Here is a 20,035-nt window from a genome sequence, read left to right on the forward strand (position 1 = left end):
AGTGCTTCACACTCCTCCTAGATAAGACTTGTCTGCTCACCCAGCTACCACTGGAGAGCCATAGCTTCCTAGACACTATAGCACTTACAAGGGTTGCCTGGACCTGGTATGAGGTGCCAACACCATAGGTGTCCACCACACACCAGGCCAGCCTCCTACAGTTAATGTGAACTGGTATCCAGGAATTGTGGGGACAGTCCTGTTTATTTCCAATATTTCTAGGCAAGTTTCAGCACATGTCCTGGTATTTTAGAGAGGGTTGACTCAATACAGAAGGAGGCAAATTCTTTGTGTATTTTGGTGCAGTATTAATTACTAGCCTTTAGCAAAAGGAATGTAGTTCTCAAAGATAATACTGCATGTAAAAGTTGCATTTAATCCCCTATAGTACCATATTTTCTATCTTCCCTATATTGGTCAGTGCTGTGAATAAGTAATTTTGTGTCCCTCATTTGATGAAAAATATAGTCCTACTTCTGCGTTTGTGGACTGTTCTGTGTTTTAGTTTACATGTATGTGGAATTCCTATAGCCTGACGCCCAGGACATATTGTTTGAGGTCAAGGACAACAAATTGTCATGTTTATTTTGTCTTTGGGACATGTAGACCCAACCGCCTGCAGTACAAACCCTTTTTCTGCCAGTTTAGAATACCACATTATGGATCAGGAAAGGGCACTGTTTACAGTAAAGGTAACATTTGTATCTAGTAGGGGCCTAAATCTTCAAGGAAGTCACAAATGTGCACCCATGGTATATATTCATTGTATTAGTGTAGATTTAAGTAAGTAAGCCGAGACATGGAAATTTCTAGAAAATATTTGTGAACTGCATTTTTGCTTAAGCAAATACGTATATGTAGATTTGCTTATGCTAAAATCTGTTGAACATGTACAAGTTCACTTTCCCTCCAGTCACTTTATTCCCAGCTATTAAGAATACATATGGGAAAAGATTAGAGAAGAGCCGGCAAAAAAACCCTAGGACATGCAAGTTTGTAAATTTGCACTGACTCAAAAGGGCATTCCAACCTGAAACTATTGCTTACTGCTACCTACAGCCCCAGTATGTACATCTGTGGAAACATGGCAAAATAAAGAATTTGCTAGTATTCAAACCCTACTGTAGTTTGAGCCTTGACATAATCACAGAGGCTATTGTCAGAGCTCTTATATAATGAGATTGCCGGCATAATTTGTCGCCACACTACATGGCACTAAAGGGACAAGTGGATTTTGTTACAGGACAAGTACATTTATAAAAGCAACCTGTCCCATGGACAAGGAGATATTTTAAAAATTCCACACCCCTGAGTTTACAAAATCAGGTCACCCTACACTAGCTACTGTTTGACCCATGCAACATCATGAACTTTGTGCAGTGGTGCGCTTGTCTTAACTGCCTTTAGTACTCCTAGCATTAAGATACTTTGGTGAATGACGCTCTAAAAAAAACAACTAAACACCAGGTAGTGGTGCTCTGCCACCAAAATTACAGAAGTAGTGGAAGTGACACATGCACTTTGAGCTCTGACACCATCACAGGAACTGACATCATAAGGTCATTGAGCCACTCAAAGGGCCAGTGCAACTTTTTCAAAACAATTCTCTAAACCAGGGATACTCAAAGTATGGCCTGCGGGCCTCATATGGCCCTCCTGACTTTTATATGTATCCTCCTGGTAAACAGCAGCACTGGACTACTGTTTACTTGACAGAGGACAAACATTCAGAAAGGTAAGCATTTATTTACACATTCACTAAAGGGTGAAAAAACACAGGGAAGGTGTCCTGCACAACTTATTTCTAGGAATACTTAATTTTTAAAGATATCTTGCACTAAACATGTAAGAATATGATAACCCCTTTTCAAATATCAAAAAGGTGTATTTCTTTAACATGCAGAACTATTTCACCTTAGTACATCAGATTATTATTGCATTGAGAGGCATTTATTAGAAGTGATTTTCAAACATGAACTAAGAAACATTCATGTCTCCCTGTCCTGACAACAATGCTGTTAGTGAACCAATAGGCAAGCCATGTGCCAGGTGCACCCCCTGTTTGGCCTTGGTTGTTATAATTGGAACAACATTATAGTTTATTACATTAAACACAAGACAATGTGCTGTACAACCCAGATACTGAAGTCATATATGTCAAGATGTTGTTGTATTGTAAGTTAAATAAAACATTTGACAAGGATCACACATTGTGGTCAAATGGGGAACCACGGATTGATCCCAAAATTTCTGGTTTCACACTGTAGAATTCTGCCTCTATATGAGTATTTCTTTCACACACACGTTTTACATCAAGTTATTGATGTATCTTTACCTCTGGGGTCACGAGGTAGGAGCGTGGGTGTCACGTGAGGGCCCTGTTTGTTGTCCACACCATGTGCATAGTTCCCTTTCTCCTATGCCCACCTCACACCACCCTGGCCCTCACCCTGCTGGTATCAATATGGCCATCGGTCATGCGACAGACCATACTTTTTGGCCCCTGGGGAAATGTTTGCAAGTACCCACAGGCAAGACAAAGTGGGCTCTGGCCCAGGACCCTAGACTTCCAGGTGGCCCCCTGATAGAACCAGCTGTGTTCTTCAGAGTCTTGCCCTGATGACCTTGAATAATTAAAACACTGTTTTCCTTTGCTTTATTTTCAAGGTGGGTGATGTCTATTGGCAGACATTTTGCAGAGAAACGCTGTGTTTATGTTACATGCAACAGCCATAAGTTCATTTTAGAATAAATCAGGACCTCAAGTATGAGAAAAGAGAGGGTGTCACAGAGATTTTATGAAATTATATTAGTGAGCAGCTGCTGTGTTACAATATCGAAACCACACATCACTATCCCTGAATATTAAATGCAAGCACATTTAGAAAATGGACGAGTGTGCCCGTCGTTCCCCGGCCGAAGAGGGCATCAAAGAGCTGAAACTGGAAAATCCTGCTGTGTCTGCGCGCGGCCTCTGTACTTCCTGCTCGACGGCTACAAGCCGACAGTAAAGACGCACGCGGGGCCTGTCCTTGGCTGCAGCCCGGGCTTTGTAGCGCGAGCCAGGAACAGATCAGCGCGCGGGGAGGGCCCGTCCAGTCATGTATCCTTTATCTGCGCTCCTCGGGCCGCTCAGGGCTCCCTATCTCTCTGCGGAGACAGCATCCTGCGTCGGCTTCCCGGCCTAGCAGCTCGTCTCTACAGCCTGGAAGCCCCGGCGTTCCCGCGCACCAGCTTGTGATCTTAGGCACTGGGGCGCAACCGTTCCTGCTTGTCTAGATCAGACCACCCCCATTCTGCGTGGGGGGGTCGAAGGGTGTATGGCTCTACAAGCCTGGAGATGTGACGCCGTGTAATCTGGTTGCCGCGCATTTTTGAAGAGTAACTCAGATTTTTTTTCCCAAAACGTTCAACATTTTGGATTTTCAAAAAAAATTCAGATTACCTGCTAAAAGCTCGCGTTTGTGTACACACATTTTTCTTTTCTGGAAAAAAAACACATGAAGCTATTTGGCGTGTGAATCTAGCCCTTTATAATACCACATAAATATGGTTGAGAAGGGGCTTATGGAGGAGGGTTTCTGCAGGTGCAACCAGTAACCCATGAGGTCACCGGGAGGAAGCAGGAAAAAACAGTTCCGCAGGAAACTGCCTGGCACTTGCTTGTGACAAATTCGAATAAAATATGTCGTGTGAAATGGCTTGGAGGGTGCGGAACTATAACATCACGTTTTCCACTAGCGGGAAGACAAAATGGTCCATAATCCAGGAGGAATCCTGAAATCTGGACTATTTCTTCCCCGAGAGCTTCTGATGTCCTTGGAAAAGGAGATGGGGCGCACGAAGGTTGCATCCCAAACAAGCAGCCCAGCCCGAACTGCTGACCACCTGGGCACAGCCAGCTCTGGAACCCATCTGGACGCATGTTGTAGTTGGAGGTCAGGGTCTCACTCTAGAAGCCATTCAATTAGAAGGTAAATTATTTGGCCTATATTTAAGAAAAAATGGCACATCAGCTATGATGCTCCACTTTTTTTGCCCCCCCCCAACCCCACCAGCACCTAACGACACCATGGTTGCGCCATATTTATAATACAATGCACCGTGGCGGTTGTTGGCACAATAGCATTAACATTTTTGATGGCATTGTGGTGCTTTAGCCTCAAAAAAATTGGGCTAGTGCAGCAGAGTGCAAGGAGACCCACAGGTTACTATGGGAGCATCATTTTATAGCATGCTCTGAGCAGGCGTTAAAAACGATGCCAAAAATGGCTTCGTGAAACCTTCTAAATTTCACTGCGCCACTTTTGTGGGCCTCCAAGCGCTGTAACATCCCCTTGCCTACATTATGCCTGGGGCAGGCATAACTTGACACAAGGGGTTACAAAGTGGCGAAAATGCAAGCTATTTTAGCCCTGCCTCTGTGTAAAAAAAGACGCTGTGGTGGCGCTAAGGTGGTGTTATGGGCTCTTAAATATGCCCTGGAATTTCACGTTAGGCTCATGGTAACTCCTAGGCTCCACCCCCACACAGTCACCAACATCTTCTGCTTCATCACATTCTCACAGCATTCATACTCCACTTTCTGTAGCAGGCCCACTCAGCAGTGGCGACTTGCTTGTATTTAGAGCTTTCCCCTTAACTTTATCCCAACTAAAAGAGGAGAGGTGGTATTTAATGACAGCACTTAGCTATTTTTGTTTAAGTTGTGAAAGTCGGGACATCTTTACTGCTAAGTCATGTTTTAAAAATAGGTCCTGTACGTTTTATTTTCTGGCCCATATTGTAGCAAAGACAAATATATTTTTATGGATTCTTGTGCACCTTTCCAAGTTCTACCACCAACATTTCTTAGCAGGCTGCAGCACATCCTGGTTTTCAGAGAGGGTAGACTCAGTACTGAGGGAGGCAAGCTTTCATGTATTTAGGTGCAAAATTAATCATTTGGCCTTATCTGTAAGCAATTAACACAGCTAATACTGTGAATAAAAGCTGCGTTCAATTAACTATAGTGCTATATTGTGTGTCTTTCTTTTGTTGGTCAGCGCTGTCAATCAAGTCGTTCTGTGCCCCTTAATCAATGCAAAATTACAGTCCTACGTCTATATTTGTGGACTGTCCCAGTTTTTTTGTTTACAAAATCTGGTCACCGTAGCTATATGTTGCTTCCATCTAGGCTGCCACCCCTTGCGCTGTCCTACGTTCCTTTTAGCACATTATTTTGGGCTGTCTAGCCTCTGTCTGCTTTGGGATCACTCCTTGTAACCTCCCTCTTGGGTGGCCAAAGATGAGTTGTTTCCCTCAGTCAGACTTCATATAACACCCTGGATTTTTCGTTCTCATTTATTGTCCTCTGCTGCCGCCTGTTGATCATACTTGAGAAAACAGGCCGGTCTCCAAAACTCGTGGACCGAGAATTCCAATTGAAGGTTTTGGATGGCAGGGAACTGATGTGACGGGGCCGATTGAGTACGTGTTGCTGGGGCAATAGAATGTGGAATTGCTTTTTACACTGCGCATCTTAAAACGACATTACACACATTTATAAATTAAAGGAAAGAAAACGAAATCCGTGCACCCAGAATCACATGGTTTTTAATTGAGCGCCATTTTCTTAATTCAATGTACTTAACATCCACATTTTGACATTCAAACATGCATGTCTCATCAGAACACTTTTTCTGTTTACAGTATTTGCGTTACTCTCGGCTACTGCTTTTTTGTTTTGTTTACTTTTCACGTTTTCAAATAATTATTCCTATTTCGGTCTAAAGGCCTACCCTTTACAGGCAGTCCGTCGTAAAACATACACCCAATTGCTGACCACCCTTACATCCAGAACATGTCGAAACCCCCCAGTGAACTTCCCCACGGGAAACAGGATGGAATACATTCCTCATCCTCGCTCGTCCACGGGCAGAGGAATGACGGCCCGCTTTTAAACCAACATAGAAATGCCGAGCCACAAGGCCACCACCTGTACCCTGCATCTGGGGACCCCAAACACCCCATGACAGGGCCTCTGTTGCTTCTGGTCAGAGGACGGGACTGAGCGAGCCGTCTTCCTCCCTGACCTTCAAGCTTGAAAACGATTGGCTCTTAAGGACTTGGAATGCGGACAGGAGTGTTTCCCATTCTACTGGACCCAAGCACTTGAGAAGGACGATTCTTTACCCTTGTAGAGAAAGCCATGCTCCAGAGCCTTGAATGTTTTGCTCATCTGCTCCAACTCGTCTCCAAACAATGTGCGACCCTGAAAAGGAGTTTTTAAAAGGATTGCCTTCTCTGCCCAGCCTCCTTCCACTCCAGCACCCGCATGTGTTGACGTGTGAAGCTTCAGAAACCAAAGCAGAAGTTAGATACAATTTATGGTCCTTGTGGTCCTCTGAACATCAATATGCTCCCAGGGCTATCAAAACCTGTCGTCCATGTGCTGCCTTTCCAGAAACTTCTGTTCATGTGATATGTTGTTGCCCTGCACTGCTCGCTCAGAGAGGGAGTTATCTTGGACCTGTTTTTCTACAAAATGGAATAAGAACTTGCAACGAGGCCGTGCCATTTATTTACTCAGCAATGACTGTAAAAGAATTGGCCCAGATTAGTACATTTATGGCCATGGCTGGTTGGAGCCTGCATGACGCCACGGCGCCAGATTAAAGTCACGTAAAGTTTGTACGCTTTCCCACGTATGTCAGTTCTTTAAAGCCTAACCACTGCAGACCCAATGCATAAGCAAGTATGTGGTTAGATGGGGCCTACGCCATCGGGATATCGCTTGCAGTTTCGCACTGTGCAGGTGCTTGCATGATTTTAAATACTGTAGCGGCTGCAACTGAATCCCAGCCAAGGGGTCTCTATGCTACACTTGGCACTTTAGGACATGACCCTTCAACATGACCACCTTAATACTTGTTCCTTATTTATTTCACTGCCATTTTAACATATTGATTTTTGTCTTCAGCATTATTCTCAACAAATGTCTTAGGGTTTTAATTGACAGTCTTCTAATTTTTGAGGTTGCAACTGATTTTTAGCCTAGGGGTCTTTTGTATTTCAGATCGCACTTTAGGGAATGGCCCCACCAACATGATTGCTTCAATATTTGCTTCTTAATTACATTGACTACATTTTAAAATAATGATTTGTGTTATCATTATATTCTTAAATTAATGTCATAGGGTTTTAATCAAGTCTTGCAATTTTATGTTTTTTTTGTTTTTTTTGTTTTGTTTTGCATATATCTTCATCTTTTTTGTAATGGTTTTAAGTAACTACACAATTAACTACGAACATTCATTCATTCATTCATACTTCTCCATTGCATCCACTGGAGTTCGGCCTTCGGGATTCTGAGCCTACTCCCCTGAGGATAACGGATATAATCCCCTGAGGAGCATCCACTTTGGGACGCGGTTGCCATCTTATTGACGAATCAGTAACTTTGAAATATTTTGTAACTAATTGTGGTCACAGATCATTGATGCATACCATTGCAAATCACAATTAGGAGGGGCAACCTTTTTCAGACGCTTCCTAATTGTGTCTTGGAATTGCGGGAACTTGGTTACATCACAGGGATCACCCAGGGCCATCCGTGTGGGGTACTGTACCCTGTATTTGTTATCTCCTATCTGATCTAACTAGGGCCTCTGTCTGGAGGAGCTGCCCTCCCCCCTTGTATCCTGGTCTTCATACTTCCTTTGTCTCCTTCCTGTCTTCACCAACTCTGCAAGTAGTGGTGTCCAATGTCCGAAGTCGTGACCTGGTAGAGTAGACCTGCTTCCTACTTGACGTCTCCAGTTTTCACTCAAAAAAAGAAAATAAATGCAAGGAACAGCATGTTATAGTAATGGGAAAGGGGGAAGAAAATGAGAAAAAGAAAGTGACAGAAAGAAGAAGTGAGAGATAGATGTGGGTGTACAACTGATGAGGCATAGCTGCTCAGTCAGCGCTGGGACTTTCTGATGATGCTTGATGGGCGGCGGCTACCGGCAGTGCCACCTTGTGAGTCCCAACTGATTCAACAGACTGGGTTGAGTGGGCATATGGCTACTTCAGGAAAACTCGCTCCCACGGTCTTCCTCCTCTTCGTGGACACTCCTGTCGTCTGTATAGCGTTTCTTGAAATTGGAGACATATTGGGTTACTGACTGTGAGCCGGCTGCAGCTGACAGGATGGTTCCATTAACTTGTGTGACTCTCAGTGGTATTGCTATGTATCGGGCATCAGATTTTCAGTTCTGACTTTGAAGCACCATTGCTAGATCCCTGGTTATGATGGTATAAGGCACCGCTCAATGCCTCTGGTATGCATATCTCTTCATCTTGAATTTGACTTCTTGATATTCATCTAAGATGTCCTTGCGATCTTTCTAGGATTTATTCTCTTTTTGGGCTGCTATGTCGAGTTCTTCCTAATATCAACTCTGAACGGCATTTTCCTGTGGTCAAAGAGGTGTGATCTTCCAACAATTTATTCCTAGTCATTTTATGAAGTTGGGAAAATCGTGCACTAAAAATGAGGGTCCATTGACAGTCTTGAGCACCACAAGAATGCCCCAGGCTGTGAATGTGTCATTCAGTACTTGCAGTAAAACAGCTGGTTATGTGGACGATACCTGACGCACCAGAGGGAAGTGGTCCATAGCAGTTTGCTGCCAGTGTAGACCACACCATGTCTGAAAGTTTGACCATTTGTACATATTTTTGCCATGGTCCCTTCCTTGTGTTTTGCCATGTGACATGTTTCTATAGTCTCATATTTACGACATCTAATCCTGACAACAAACCTTTCTGTCTAGTGCTCCACAATGACTCTTGTGGGCAAGCTTGACTATTCACCTGCATAGTGATTTGGTGATGACAACACTACTTCTGCGCAGGAAGATCCTTTGTTTGGTTCCTGGTAATTCCTCACAAACATTCTAGAATGCTGGTCGTCCTCTCTTGTCAATCCTTTATGGCCACCGGCTGTTGCTGTTGACATGTTTCCAACAGTACTTTTTCAGGATGGCTTTCACTTCACCAAGGGTGGAAGCTTTCTGTGACTCAGGGGCCAGTTCATCTATGGAAACTCATGCAGGGTTTCACTGGTGTAGTACAAAGTTGATGTATTCTTCTATCAATGAGGGTGTGTTCTTAGTGGAAGGAAGTGGGTCTTTTGAGACATAATCTGTGGGACTGTTTTCTTTACTGAGTTTGTAGATTATTTTGAAGTCATATTCATCAATTGTAATCCCCACTAGTCTATTCTCACCACCAGGTTTCTGTATAGTGTTAGCAGCGCCAGATGGTCTATTTGGTAAATGGTTGGTCATGTAGGAAAATGTGATGATCTCCACAGACCCTTACCACCACCAGACTTATTGTTTCAGCTGGAAGCAGGCCTTTTTTTTTACTTCTGTTAGACTCTGACTTGTGTATACAGTGATCTGCCTTGGGAATTCCCAGCCTGGTTTATGTTGTGTCAGGATAGAACCAAGTCCTATGGGCTGGCATCAACTGTGAGGCCAGCCTAACCTCATTTTTTGGTGCAAAACCCCCTTCTCCAATACCCCCACCCCCACCCCGCTAACGTCATTTTCCATGACGTTAGCCCACCCTTTGCGCCGGATTGCGCCATTCCATAAATAAGATGCCCGGCCTGCATCTTGGAATGGCGCTAGTCAGCGGTAAACTTTTTCACGCAAAACTGCGGTACCGCAGTTTTGCATGAAAAAGTATAATTTGGGCCTTAATGTTTTAACAAATGTTCATGAATTTGCACCCCATTGTGTGACCATTATAAAATTAATACCGGTCTGTCTTTGAAAGAGTTAAGAAAGCAGGAAAAGCATTCATCACATATGAAAAATCTATAATTAATATTCATCATATACGTTTACGTAGGCTACAAATAAATTGTTATCTTAAAAAAGATCTAATATTGAGACAGAAACAGAAAGGGCAGAACAAGTAGATTCTTTTGATGAGTAAATTATGCCAGTTAACCAGTTTATAGAAGCACTTGTTTTTTTGGGTCGAGCCTAGACAGTGCTTGCTCTGTCTCTTCAAGACACATTATATAAACTTTGTGGGCTTACATCCCGCCCATTAACTTTTTATTTGTTCCTTCCATTGGCCTTTAAAAATGCTTACTTGCTACTGGGGAATCCTTCTTCTTTGTCCCTCCTTTTTAGGTCGAGCGCCCAAGTGCTTTGACCTGTTGTAAGTATTGTGGGCTTTTAACCATGCACATCTCACGCCCATCACTTTAATTTGTTCCTGGGCTTGCCTATCAAAAATCACTTGATGTCATTGGTAAATGCTTTACGTTTGTCCTGCCTTGGGTCTGTTTTTGTCACGGCTTACATGGATTATTGCATGATTGCCAATATACTTCAGCATGGGTGAACTGTTTTTTCCCTTTTGTCTCTCCCCTTCGTAATGCATGGCAGCCATGGCGCTCCCACCACAACAGGCACAAAAGCGTGAACTCAATCGGCGGTATAGGAGCACTGGTCATATTGTTCACCGTTACCTAATCAGAGTCATCTCTTGTGGCTCTCCCCTTAAAACACTTGAAATTGGTAAAACCTCTACACAAAACAGAAATCCTCAAAGCAAAAGCGGCACTCTCGGCACATTTTCACTGCACTCAGAAAACTCACCCCATGATGCTTTGCAGGACATTACTTTTATAAAACATTTTTGCTCATAACTCAGCCTGGGGTGGTCCTAGTACAATGGGACCACCACTAAAACGTTCAGCACAACACACTCTTTCTGTCTAGGTCATCTCTGGGTTCCCACACTAAGTTAGTGGCGACCCCAAAATAATAACTCCTTTTACCAGTGATGTGTTTTTAAGCTCTTATGGTTGAATTTTGTTGCAGTAGGCCTCCCAATCCTCAAAGTGTGTAATGTACTATGCCGTCTAGGGGTTAAATATATGGCTACAATGCATTACTTTCTGTCATTTTCTTTTTGTGTGGTTATGCCCTGTAGAGGTTAACTATATAGTTATGTGACCATGTTTCTTACAAATGTTATTTTCATTGTGGTTTTCTCTAGGGACTGTTCTAAGCATAGCAGCCATATCAACATGTTACAATACTCTTGCCCCATAATGCTTTGCAGGACATTAATTTTACAAATCGTTTTTGCTCATAACTCAGCCTGTGATGGTTCTAGGACAATAGGATCACCTTCAAAACATTGACCACAATGTGCTCTTTCTGTCTACATAATCTCCGGGTCCCCACACTATTTTAGTAGGGACTCAGAAATAATAACCCCTACCACCATTCACTGTCTTTTAAAGTTCTTTCATGGCTAGAACTTTTGTTTTACAGCTGGGCGAAACTATGTTTTTTGGGCTTTGTTTGTAACATCATTGCAATTGGCCTGCTAGCCTTGAAAATGTGCAATGTGCAATGTGCAATGTGCTATGCTCTCTAGGGTTACGTGTATGGTTACACTGAATTACTTTTTCCCATTCTTTTTCATGTGGTTATGCTCTCTAAGAGCTGACTGCATGGTTACATGACCACATTTTTTCCAAATGCTATTTTTACTGTGGTGCCCTCTAAAGGCTGTTCTGTGTATTGCAGTTAACGTACTATAATATTTGCAGCACAAACACTTGCTCCATATTGCTTTGCAGGGCATTACTTTCACAAAACATTTTTGCTCATAACTCAGCCTGCATTGGTCTTAGGACAATGGGACTACCTTCAAAATGCTTTTTCTGTCTACATCTTCTCTGGGTCCCCACATTAGATTAGTGGGGACCCCAAAATAATAATCCCTCCCACCATTCAGTGTCTTTTAAGCTTTCTCATGGTTAGAACGTTTGTTTTATAGCTGGGATAAGTATTTTTTTAAGACCTTGTTTGTAATATCATTGCAGTAGGCCTGGTAGTCCTAAGAACACACTCTAGGGGCTACAATGCATTACTTTCTCCTGTTTTTTCATGTGGTAATGGCTAGTCCTAAGAACACACTCTAGGGGCTACAATGCATTACTTTCTCCTGTTTTTTCATGTGGTAATGCCCCTTTGGGGCTGACACTATGGTTACTTGATCATGTTTCTTACAAATGATATTTTTGTTATGGTGCCCTCTAGGGGCTGTTTTGAGCAGTACATTCTAATGCAAAACGTTTATTTCTGAAAAAGGTGTATATGATAATTTTATGTGTTTTAATAATCTCTCCTTATTACAATTATGACCATGATTCACGCCAGATTAACACCCTTATTACAGAAAGACTGTTTGAGCACTCTTGCTATGTTTGGGTGACCCTTCTAGTTTATTTTTCCTCTGTGGCTGTCTTGTGTCTTTTTTGGGGAATTGTGTTAGCCAGCCAGTGAAAATATCACATAAAAAAACATTAAATGTTATAAGGCAGTTTTGGACAGGGAACCTTAGACAAAATATACAATTAGGTGATATTATTGAAAAATGGTGGCTTATGGGTAGCTGTCCACATGAGAAAAACACAATATGCGTTATCATTAGGAACATCAGCTGTGGAATTAGGAATGGCGCGCTTAATGACATGACGTGTGATTTCCGGCATAGACTCGATTTGCTTCTCATGCTACAGAGTTCTATTTGTTTATTCTTAGACAGTTGCAGCATTTACAGACATTTTTTTTGGGCTGTTGTTATTTCTTTCAAACGGAAAGTTGTGAGCATCTCTGACAATGCCTCAAAAGCAAGACCATATTCATTAACGAACCGGTTATTTGCGGGATGATCACACAAATATTTAAACCATGCTTACCTTAGTGTGTCCTTTCTTGTTACAAGCCTGTGTGTAGCTCTCTTCTGCCTGTGGTGCAGCATCCAGGATAATTTGCTGCATGGCTAAACAATTATGAGGTGCAAAATGTGGCTAGTGTGTCCCTAATGTGTTACTGTGCCCTGTCTATTACGGAACAGGCAAGTCAGACTCAGTGTGATTGTGCTATTAAAAGATGGTCAACTAATGGGGCAATAGTTTTTACATACTGAATAAGTGAACAATGCAGATACATGCATACACAAACCTTTAGGAATATCCTGCTGCTATAAACCAAATTACATGGGTACGTGATCATATGTATAATATGATTTGCCCTACATTTCATATGTGATGTTAAATGCCATTTAAAGTTACCAAATTAAAATAAACTATTCTTCATAATTCTGGATACCTTGCAGGGTGGGGTAAGAAGCCCGTGCATTGAAACACCCACCCTATTTAGGGCAGGCTTTCCAACACATGTTCCTGTCCAGTGCTAACATGTCAGGCATGGTGAACTCAGGCACCTAAGATTAAAATGGCTTCCATGCGCTGGAAGTTTTGCCTGTTTTTATTTCACGGAAAGCCCTCACTCAAAAAAAAACTGCAGACTGGCCTGTATGTCATGGTGGCTTGCTGACTTTTCAGTTTTGATGAGAGTGAGCATGTCATTTCAGCTGTGTAGACCTCCCAAGACACTACAGGCACCGGCCCCCTACTAACTAAATAATATCTGTACTGGTAACCTTCGTACAGAGGAGAGCTGCATGAATACAACACACAACCATATTCTGTATTGAAATAAGAATGTTTGAAAGCAGATTTTAAGTAATTACTATGTTCTTAAGCTAATGCAACAACAAAAATATTACTCAGCTACTAAAGTAACTAGGATGGAGTTTCTAGGACTATCAAAGAAGGACACTATTTATTATGCCCAAAAGACAATATCTATTAGTTTGTAATATGTTGGTAAATTAGGAGTTACACTACCCTGGAAATAAAGTTAATTAAGTAGGAATTTACATATGAGCCTCAAATGTTGCCTAAATTGTATACTTTGGAGAAGAGATGAGGGATTCCAATTTTAACAGAGGGGAAGTGGATAGTGAGAACAAAAGGGATGCAATATTAATATGGGCAAATGACTCAAGACAGGAGAGGTTTTAGATAATGGTAGCAGATGAAAGTGAGCCTAGTTAGACCATTTGAAATGCACAAGATCTTCTAGCCTGCAGTAAAGGTGAGAGGTTGTAAACAGTTCAATACAGTAAATATCTCCAAAGAAACCAATTGGATTTTGGGCAGTAAGTTATCACCATTATATCAAAGTTTTTGTTCTTGTTTCAAGGAGCTATAGCCTGGCCATGGAATAGGACCAAGATGGATTTGCATATGGTTGCTCCCTGTCTAAAGTTGCGCAGTGGGTAAATACAATGCCTGTCGTGAAGTAGGACATAACACAGTAATCACTGATGATGCCAAACCAAGATAGTAGTCCAGAGCTGCTTGTGTTCCTATTTGGAGGGAATGTGACTTGGCAGTTCAGGCTAAACCTGTAGTTCTGGAGCACAAACAAGACTGATTTGCACAGGGTTGTTCCACACCTGTAAGACCTCAGTGGGCAAAAAAGATAGACTAGATAGCAGCCCCAATAGATTAAAACTTTTACAATCCAAAGAGTCCTCCCATTGCTTTCTGTTGTTTTACTATAATATCAAAATCAGACAAGTGGTGGGTGTGATGTGCTCAGCAGACTGATAACATGAATCTGCTAGAAGACAGCTTCAGCAGCATATCTTGAAAGTAAGAGATACGGGTGAAGCCCAGGTGCTCAGAAGGGCAGAACCAAGTTCCAAGTAAGGACATGCCATGGCATACTTCTTGGCTCTTCGTGTTTGGATAAAATATGTAGAGCAGACCTTCTGGATACTAAATAAATATTGGTGAAACTGAAGTGTTTCTCAGTCTTATGATGTTCTCTGAAAAACACATTGGCAAATGAGGTATAGGATGACTTAAACTCGGTGTAAAATACTTGGGTATTTAAATTGTTCATTAATTTAAAATAAATGTTTTCCTAAATGAAAAAATATTGTGATGGGTGGAACACAATAAATCCAGGTATTGTGAGTAAAACTGAGCTTTGCCAAGCAATGTTTTAAATAGTCCAAGTCAGATATTCCTTAAATCCAGAGCTGACTTAATTTAAAACTTGGCACAATTTTGCTCTTTCTAGAAGATATGATGATGCTGTGTATTCTGACTCTTTGCTCTGGTACATTCCTATTATAAACAGGGGAGAAAAAATGTACTTCTGGAAATCTTAGTGGTATATATAGATATTAATGTTCTACACTTAAGATCATGGATCCAGGAGATGAGTCTGTAACTGATGTGGTGGACCACAAATCTCTTTTAGGGTCTGGGCCATTTTAGCATCCACATTTAGAGTTGTTTTGCCTGGTTGAAAATGCTTAACACATAAGCAGACCATAGAATCTTGATAGATTTAGAAATGACCTTGGATCTCACAAAATGAATCAATAACTTAAAAATGTACTTTGCTTCTATGATAGATTTGAGTTTCCGGTTAATATAACAGAAGATTTTGTTTAGAAAACACTGTACCCCACTGTTGATGATGAAATGTTGAATGGCTTTTATTTAAGTTGTGGTTGTTGAAAAATTGTGCCAGAACCATACAAGTGATTTTATGAGCAGGTTTTGTTAACTTGTAATGATGTGAGTAAGGCTAAAGATGATTACGGGTCCTCGAGTTTTAATTATTGGGCATTCAATCAGCATGAGAAAGGCTCAGGTTTTCAAGACTTTTCAATCAGGGTGTTGATGGCTGCCAAAAAATAAATACTCCAACTATGAAAAGAAAAGACTAAATCAGATGTGGATATCTGGTTAAAGCGATTGTAAATGTTTCTTTTGTTTGTGATCTTGCCTTACGTTCCTAGAAGCACTGTCAGCTTGCAAAATCAATGTCTACTAAAGACATGTGAACACACTAATCTTTATGTGCCTAAAATATAAATATGTAAAATATGTTTGTCAGTATATGAAATGAAATATAGTTGTATTGGTTAAACATGTAAATCTCCAGTTAAGTTACTGTTGTGCTGATGCCCCATCCGGCAGCAACCCTCACTCTACTCTTGGACAGTGAGGACGCGCGGCATAGGGACAGGAGGGGAGAGGCCAATGGGATGTTGCATTTACTCCCTAAATTACTTACTTTATGGCGATCGGCCCTCCTGTACCATCTCCTGTGCCTGTATTCTTCTCCTTGGGGGAGTCAGATGGGAGCATACTGTCAGCATCTCCATGGTCTTCCTGGTCGTTCTTCACAAAATTCTCCGGGAGAGAATTCTGGGTATTTGGGAAACCCAGTCCAAGATGACAGCTCCTCAAACCTTTAGCTATCTTTCCCTGTTCATTATAGAGACTTGCAACTTCCTGGGAGGTACGTCCTGCTCCAGCAGTATATAAGGCCACTTCTTTTCTTGCTCCTTGCATCGTAACACTTCTTCATTTCTCTGATAGTGTTTCCTTGCTCCTGTTTCTCCCTGTGTTCCTACAGGGTGGATTATCTCCTTTCTATGTCTCCAGCTCATCCCTGCTTGGTTGTGCTATCCCTTGTTTCCATACTGCCTGCATTTGCTGCCATAAGAAGGATTTTTTCCTCAGGTTTTTTCCTCCTATGGGACTCCTTCTGAAAGGCACTATCTGCTTAGGTTCTTCCAATTGTCGGTGGCTTTGTAGCTACTAGTAGGAGTTGCCCCTACCTCGGGCAGACCGAGACTGTACAACCTTGGGCTTCACAGGCAACTCACAGTCAGAGGTTGCCTTCTGAATGGCCCATGTCCGACAGACTGGACAGGTACACATCTATATTCTCTCAATAGCCCCATAAGCTACAGCACTTGTGATACCCACTAAGTTTTCTTTGCTAAACCTTGTGTTTTGCTTCCATTTTTGGTTTCAAATGGAGTTTGGGTACTCATTGCAATCATGGCACAAGAATTGGAAACAACTTCACAGCCATGGATCTCCCAGCTCTGAAAAGCACTCCTCTCAATCTTCCCCTTTGTGAATGCTGAAAAAGTTCAGAGAGAGTAGACAGTGGTCCACTCAGTGAAACTTTTTAAAATAAGCAACTTTGTTTAAAAAAAAACAGCCCTATTTACTGAAGTAAAACTGGTTGCTTAAAAAATTAAAAAAGTTTTCTTTACTTAACGACAACCAAAGACACGATGGTCTGCTGACCCTTGGGAGTTACCATCCCTGTGAAATGCCAATTGAAATGGGTCAGAATTGCAACCTGCAGAATGAATATTAATTAGGTCATTCTGCGATGCCCGGTGATTTTGTATTTATGAAACTGACCTATTTGTACACAGGCAATTCGTAAAATAAGATTGGATTTGCAAAAAGATAAAACCTAGCTTGCAACCACGTTTTGAAAATACAATCTGTGTATCACAAGCCCTAAATAATCACTTGAAAATCATCCTCTTTGGTTAATGCTCCCCACAATTATCTTGCTGCCTGTGCTAATGGCACTAAGGTACCCTTTGTATGATCATGCACTTTAGAAGTAAATAAACAGGAAAATAAATAAAAAAATAACTAAGGGCCAGATGTATCGGCCCATTTGCGACTTGAAAAATGCTTTTTGGGATGTACAAAGCCCAAACTGCGATTTGGTAACTAGTTACCGAATCGCAGTTTGGGTTTTGCAATTCGGTATTAGCTAGCGGCGTGACAAGGGCGTCCCTTCCTAATACCAAATCCAGATGGCATGTATGATTGTTTTGTGACCACGAATGCGGTTGCAAAACAATTGCAGTTAGAACCAGTTTCAAACTGGTGCTAACCCATTCGCAAATGGAAAAGGGTCCCCATGGGACCCCTTCCCCTTTGTGAATGGCAGCGAAAATATTTTTTCAGAGCAGGCAGTGGTCCCATGGACCACTGCCTGCTCTGAAAAAATGAAAAGAAAAGTTTTAATTTTTTATTTTGAAATGCATCTTGTTTTCCTTTAAGGAAAATGGCTGCATAAAAAAAAAAAACTGCTATACTTAAAAGCAGTCACAGACACGGTGGTCTGCTGTCTCCAGCAGGCCACCATTCCTGTGAGGGCAGCCATTCCCAATGAATTAATATATATATATTCATGAGGTAGGTCAAATGCGACCCCATTGGGAATCGCAAACAGTGTTAAGTACACTGTTGTACATCTGGTTTTGCGACTTGCAAAACCGGATCTTTGTACATGTGCCCCTATGTAACTGAATAAGTAAGCAAATAAATATGTAAACACATAAATAAATAAAATAAATGAAAGGTGCTCCAGGCGCAACACAAAACGGTCACAGGTGGTGAAAGGTGGCAACCAATCATAGTACGGGATAAGGAGGATGAGCTGACTGAGAGCTAATCCTGCTTGGTGCATGGAAATCCAGACGATAGAAACCAGGGGTCGAAGTGCGCAGGATTTGAAGGGCTCGAAGTGCCCATACTTTTTAAAATTAAGATAAACAGATCCCCTACTTTTTGGAAAAAGGCAACTATCTTGGGACGGTTAATTCCGAGAGATGAAATGCTTCAGTGGAAGTGTAAGGCTGCGAGTCTCCTGCGAGTCTCCTGTGCTGTGAAACCAATGGCGGGGCAGACAGCTAAACATGTATTCTTGCCAGGAGGCCTGCTGTCTCAAAGAAATGTAAATGCGCACAACTGGTCAATCTGTAAATGTAAAGGCTTCTTGGAAGCTGGTTTTGGCTTTAATTGATGGAATCACTTGAAACTTCCTGATAACACCGATTTATGTATTTATTTATTGAAATCTCTTTATTATATTTTCATGCAACCAGGTGAAAATGCTGCCTCCCTACCATAACAAGTGTGAAAAAACCTGAGCCGATTTTGCTTGTACATATCACAAACACAGTCTTCTAGGCCGACACTTCCTGCGAACCCCTTTTGGTTTGCTGGTCAACAAGTTCTTACAGTCAGGGCTTGCTCTGTGGCTTTGTCATATTCTCATCTTTATGACATGTCATCCATGACCTGCCTCCAGGGTCCCATCACCTTGTCAAACTTCTTTGGGCACCCTCGCGCCTTGTACACCATATTTTTGAAGCACATGCACCAGTCTACGCTGGTCTCCGAGGTCTTCAGCTTCGGGGCTGCACTGCTCCCCCACATTCTGATGACATCCCTTTTGACCACCATTAGAGCCGTATTGCAGGGTGTACCTACTAAGGGACTGCTCGCTCCATATCCCCAGGACTATCAACAGTAATGTTAAGTTGATCAGACAATCTAGGACTTCCAAGAAATGCCTACCTATCCCTTCCGAAGACCTCCTAAGAAGAGAGCATTCCCAGAGAGTTTGGAGCAGGGTACCCCTTTGTCTACTGCTTCTTAGGCATTGATCTGAGTCCATTAAATACAATCTTGTGGGGTATAATAGGCCCTATGAAGCAATTTCAGTTGCACTAGTTTTAAGCCAGCCCAGCTAGCCGCCTCTCGGTGATATCTACATGCTGATTTCCCAGTCGTCATCTTGCACCCTGCCCCGGTCACCCTCCCATTTCTCCCCCAAATGGTCTAGTTGCAGGACACTATTATGTAGTAGAGTTGCAAATGCAACAAGCGTGGTCAATGACGGGTGCTGCAAGAACTCTATACCTCAGGGGACATTCATCTGGGGCCTCTTTCAGGGCCTCCGTGTAGGGTTGAAGTAAATTAAGTAGTTAATAGTAGTGCAGGTATTACCCCCAGGATAACTCATATTGTTCTTGTAGCTCCGGGAAGGAGATCACTCATGCCCCCTCCAGATGTCCCCCACCCAATCATGTCCGATTCCGTGTGGCCATTCATGGCCCACAGCCCCCTCAGATGCTTGGAGCCCTACCGGGGGTTTTCTGCATTAACCTGCCCTTCCAACTAGTGCTCTCATGGCTGTTCACCAGGACTCAATCATCACCACTGTGGGCATTGTCAGCAGAGGGAGTCTTATTCTGTCATATAGCTGCCAGACATAACCTTCTGGGTCCATGGCTCTCCTGTCAGCCAACAGCGATGGCTCCCACTGAGAAACGAAAGCCCAGTCATTGATGGTGCACAGTTGAGCTGTCCAGTAATACAGTCGCAACTGTGGGAGTGCAATGCCCCTGTCCGGTGGCCTCCTTGTCAGAGATTCCCATGATATTCTCGGAGTCCTGTCCCCCTATAGTAGGCCACAGACCT

The sequence above is a fragment of the Pleurodeles waltl genome, chromosome 3_2 (assembly GCF_031143425.1).
Source record: "Pleurodeles waltl isolate 20211129_DDA chromosome 3_2, aPleWal1.hap1.20221129, whole genome shotgun sequence".
In the NCBI taxonomy this organism is placed as follows: domain Eukaryota; kingdom Metazoa; phylum Chordata; class Amphibia; order Caudata; family Salamandridae; genus Pleurodeles; species Pleurodeles waltl.